Source organism: Neophocaena asiaeorientalis, unplaced genomic scaffold, assembly GCF_003031525.2.
Source record: "Neophocaena asiaeorientalis asiaeorientalis breed wild unplaced genomic scaffold, Neophocaena_asiaeorientalis_V1.1 scaffold487, whole genome shotgun sequence".
Lineage (NCBI taxonomy): Eukaryota > Metazoa > Chordata > Mammalia > Artiodactyla > Phocoenidae > Neophocaena > Neophocaena asiaeorientalis.
In genome coordinates this window covers 1,510,775-1,515,907 of record NW_020173398.1, presented here as the reverse complement: position 1 = coordinate 1,515,907, position 5,133 = coordinate 1,510,775, and the positions used below count along the sequence as shown (strand labels likewise).

At 45.3% G+C, this 5,133-nt stretch overlaps 1 protein-coding gene and 1 pseudogene across 1 annotated transcript in view; one reads left to right on the top strand and one right to left on the bottom strand.

The window, feature by feature from the left end:
- Nucleotides 1-1,839, bottom strand: part of SINHCAF (SIN3-HDAC complex associated factor) — a 29,642-nt gene extending 27,803 nt beyond the window's left edge. Inside the window, 1 exon segment of the mRNA XM_024747116.1 lies at nucleotides 1,593-1,839. The gene's annotated coding sequence lies outside the window, so the exon portion shown is untranslated.
- Nucleotides 378-1,230, top strand: LOC112401064 (uncharacterized; annotated as a pseudogene).
- Nucleotides 1,840-5,133: the final 3,294 nt, after the last annotated feature.

Here is a 5,133-nt window from a genome sequence, read left to right as displayed (position 1 = left end):
GGCCGCCCGCCGCGCGTTAGCACGCCGCCTCCCCCGCGCACCGGCACCGCACCGCGCACAAGTAGCGCCGCCAAAGTTTCCCCGCGAGGGCCCGAGAGACAAAAAGCCCCTCCCGAAACTCGTCCGAACTTAGGGGGGGCCCAGCCCGCCCGGCGGCCGCCCTGAGCGCCGGCCGGGCCCGCACCGGCACATGCAGCTCTTTGTTTTCTGTCCAGCCGGGCGCTGCCTACGTGCAGCCTCAGGGACGTGGGATTGTATCTCAAGGGGAGACACTTGACGACCGCCCAGGGGAAGGGTCCGGACCCTGCGCCCTAGGACTCCGGGGCTAGTCCCAACGTCCTCCCCTAGCAGCAGGCCCATTTAATCGAAGTTTTGCAATGTCCTTGATAAGAAACGCCCGGATTCCCCGCCCCGCACCGGCCGAGAGTTGGCGACTTTCACTCTGCTTTTTAAACTGGCAAGACGCCATCATCAGCAAGTCACATTGTCCTGCCGGCCGGCCCCGACAGCGCCCGCATCTCCCGGCTGACCGCGAGCCGGACGCTCAGCCGGACCCCCGACCAAACCCGGGTCGCAGCCCCAGCACGTGGTCTGTCACGCTCGGCACAAAAAGCAGTGCCCTCCGGAGTTGCCGCACTCCTCCGGCTCAGTCAACGCCGCTGCCTCCATCCCGGAGTCAACTCGGCTCCGACTGGCCATCTTAAGCCGCGCACGGTCGCCCTAGAGAGCGCCGCGGCGCCCACATCTACGCTACAGGTGAATAAATTGCGAACCAAAGTTGAGGCTCCACAGACACCCCGGACGCCCGCGCTGACTGGGTGCGGCCCGGGGAGAGGCGTCTGCTAGCCGGGGCCGCTTCCGAGCAGCCGCGTGTTGCTCATTGTCGCATCCGCATCCCTCCGGAGTTGGGCGGACAATGCCACCCGCGTGCACTCGGGCCACGCCGGCACCGACCCGAAAGGTCGATTTAAACGCCCTCCGCCCGACAGCTCGCAAGTAGGCGGCAACTTAGTTTTCGAGCGAGGGGCGTTCATTGTCCACCCTCATCACAACACGCGCGGGGGCCGCAAGAAACTAAAGCACGAGGTCCAACAACGGCGGCCGGCCACTCCCGGGCGCGCGCCCACGCGGGTGCACCGACCCGGGGCCCCTCCGCAATCGCCAGCAACTCCTTTTCGCTCGGGCCTTTCAGCCACCGAACTCCTTGTCGCCAGCGAACACTGCGGCTGAGAAAAGTCATTGTCACCTTCAACGTGGATCCCTCACCTCCGGCGATTCCTCACTCCTTTCCAGGCTCCACTCACTTCCCCCACCTCAAGACTTTCGGTTTGCCTCAGATACCCTCCCCAACTGAAAAGCACTCACTAAACATGCAGATACAAAAGAATCTGAGGTCTGAAGATCACGAAAACAGCGCTCCCAGCAATGCCATCTCCAAGACAAAACTTCCTGTGTGTATATAAATGTGTGCGTGTGTGTCTGTGTAAGGAAGGGGGAGGTGGTGAGGTTAGGTGAAAAGAGAAAAAGAGCCACTCTCAAATCAATGCCTCGTGAGACAGTTTTGCACCACAGTAATGGTTCGAGTCACTCACCTGCCAAAAGCAGACGTTCCACGCGCAATAACGTTCCCGAGGTGCGGAGTGCACGCCAAGCCAAGCCCACCTCCCAATCGCTCCCTCCTCCTCAACTGCCTTGTCTAGAAAGATTGTCTCCTGCAGTTCTGCAGTTGCTACCGCTGGCGCGGAAGGTGTAGATTCCGCTTTCCCTCTGCGCACGCGCGGCTCCTGGTACAAAATTCTCCTGAATCGAACTTATTTGCATACGGGCGCGCGCGCGTCGATGGCTGGGAGGGGAGAAGGCCCGGCGGGCGCGCGCGCTCCCGAGGCCTCTATTGTCCTTTTAAGGGGAGAAGCGCCGCGGCGCGGGAAACGCGGCGGCAAGAGAGAAATGGGGGCGGGGACTGCTTACTACAGCTGACGTCACGTAAACAAACGCCCCCTGGCTGGAGGCGGCGGCCAAGGGGGAGTGGCGGGATGGGAAAGGCGGAAAGGTTAGCAACCCAGGGAGAACACTAGACTGCGTGAAGTGCTTTCCACTCTGAAGCTTTTCAGGCACACCGTTTCGCGTTGAAAAATAGTTTTGAAAGCTGTTTTTGCAAAATGTTAACACCTGTGCCCGGTTTCTGGCCTGAAGTGACAGGGGAGGTGGTCTTGCAAGCATCCACACTGAGTTTATACGTTTCCCACATTTGCTAAATTTTGTTTGAAAATGGGTTTTTGAATCTTATTTCTTTTTTAATATTCTGGGGCCAGAAGAGGTTTGTCTTTAATGAGTCTTTTAGTAAAGTCTCATTTTGACACTCTATCCATTCACTAACTCCTGTCTGCCCTCCTCAAACAGTAACCCAACCCATAACAATCCAATTTTCTTCTCCACTTTGGCCTTAAGATTTCAAGTCTGAGTTGAACGGTTGTTCATTTCCGTGGGAACAGTGTCGCTTTCCTAAAAGACTAGTTAGTGGAAAGCCAGTAATCTAGGGACGTGCGTACCATCTCCAGCTGCTGGTAAAGTGTGTTCCACTCACCCAGAAATACTACTACCAACTGGTGGTCTTGGGAATTGAAAAAGTAGCCATGCTTCTTGCCTCAGGAGGGGAAAAAAACTGAAAAACTGAAATAAATCTTCTCAAATTGGTAAGTGAAAAATGAAAAATGACTGTGATACACCTTTATTCCCAGAACACATCTAACACCAACAGGCTGAGACCCTGACTTAATGATAGAGGGACATGTGGAGAGAGGAAGGATGTTTTTCCCAGAAACTTGATATTGGTCCCAGGATACAAAAGTGTGGACATCAACCATAAAACTTAATCATCTGCTGACAGGTTTCACTGCTTTCACTGTAGTGTCAACAATATGGATTTAAATAGATACTTCAGAAATGCTAATTTAATAGGACAGCCAATTCCTAGTACATACAAGACAAATCCACTTCTGAATTCTTCAACTAATGCTTCTTTTTTCTTTAAGCTCTGTAGCATACTACTTCTGTAACTGTATATGAAAGCGATATATTAAATACCTGCAAAGGAGAAAAAAACTGACACCTCTCACTAAAATGTGAGCTCCCTAAGGGTAAGAATTTAATGTTGTAGTCATTTTTGTACTCTAGTGCCTAAAAACAGTGCACAGTACATAATAAACTCTGACTAATTGCTTGTAAGTAATAAATCAGTGGACATTTTCAAATTTATTATAGACTTATCTCACATAAAAACAGTTTTAGTTTAGAATTTTTGTGTTCAACTTAAAATGAGTTTGGAAGTTACAGTGATCACCTTGATTGATATAATGCCTGTCCTTATCATAAGTAAAGCAGAATAGGCTTAATAACCGTTTCTGGGGCTTGGTGGCAAAATGGACTCTAAGCATAAACTTCTACCTTCTTTTTGAAGAGGATTTTTTAAGTTTGGCCCTGGTTGTCTCAAGTACTTATATGGTTTATGACAGATACTCCAAAAATAATTTCACATTAGTATATGCTTCTGAAAGTATGGAAATTGCAAGTATAATAATATTTTTCAAACTTCAATTATTACTTATAAGATATATCTATATATTTTATTTAAATATAAAATATATATTTATATAAAATATAAATACACACCTTGAATGCCTTTCCTCTTGAAAGTTTATGTAAAGAATATATATTGTAAGCCATTGTTTTATAATAACTTTAAACAGAGTATAATATAAAAATATTGAATCACTATCTTATACACCTGACATTAATATATTGTAAATCAACTATATACTTCAATACAAAAAAAAAAGAATATATATTGTAATCCAGAGGTGAAATAGGTCCAAATGTGCAAAGAATGCAGGAATTACAGTATTTTGGATATACTATGCTACTGAGCTAATACCATACAGTAAGGCTTCCTCTACTCTCAAAGTAGGGGTCAAGAAGCAATCTGGGTAATTTTTGTAGGAAAGGTAGCAACGAAATCCTTAAAGAGAAATTTGAGTTCCTTAGAATCTTAAAAAAAAAAAAAAAAAAAGCACCTGCTATTTTTGAACAACCAGGTGCATTCCATAGGTTCTTTTGTTCATTTCATTGCTTGAGCATGTTGTTATATCTGGCTCTATCCAGGGCCAATAGCTTCATTTATGAGCTACTTTAAAATACTATTTCCTGAATAGCCTAAGTGACTTTTTCATAAGGAAGGAAGGAGGGAAATAGGAAGGAAGGAAGGGAGGGAGGGAGGAAGGAATTTATAATATGTAAATTTGGATTATAGGAGATTGAACTACACCATGTTAGGAAAATATTTGGGTAGTTTTAATGACTATAGTGCTATTTTGAAGTCATACTGAGTTATCAAAAATATTGAAATTGAAAATGTAGTAAAAATTGAAATTGAAAATAAGTTACCAGGTACTCTGGTTAAGCCAACTACCTTGGTTATAATTTGTTGTCCCCGCTGTAGAATTATGCCTGTTGCTCAAATGTTTTCGTTCATTTAGCAAACATTTAATGATCATAACTGCCAGATAGTAAAACCATTTCAGAAGTAGGGAGGCTCAAGCCCCTCTTACCTCATCTAATTTATTTCTATATAATTCTATTTTACTTGCTACTTTTTCTTCTGTGGCTTTTGTTGTCTTCTTTTGAGGATTAACTATTGTCAGCAATTTTACAATTTATTATAATCTTGGAATGGAGGAAAAATTATATATAAAGGACTGAAAAGGACAATTCATGCTTGGTAATGAAGGATATTATCAGCAATTTAGAAAGGTTTGTAATGACAACTCAAACTAATGATTGTTTTTTAAATGAAGGCTGATACCCTCATCAGAGATTGGTACAAACCACATCAAAACATTTTTGTTGAGCCCAGGAAAGAGCTGATTATTATTAGTAAACATTGGGTTTGGTTCCTTAGCAGGTAATAGCTATAAGACTAAACGTTTTCCTCACGCCTAAAAGCACAGTATTTTGTTACTTATTTGTTTAAATCCTTTTGAAATTCAACTAGCAAGTGGTTCAGAGCAAGTCAGATAATTTTAAACTATAAGTATAGAATTGGTTATGTGATCTAAGCAATCCTCCAGCAACTGTTGA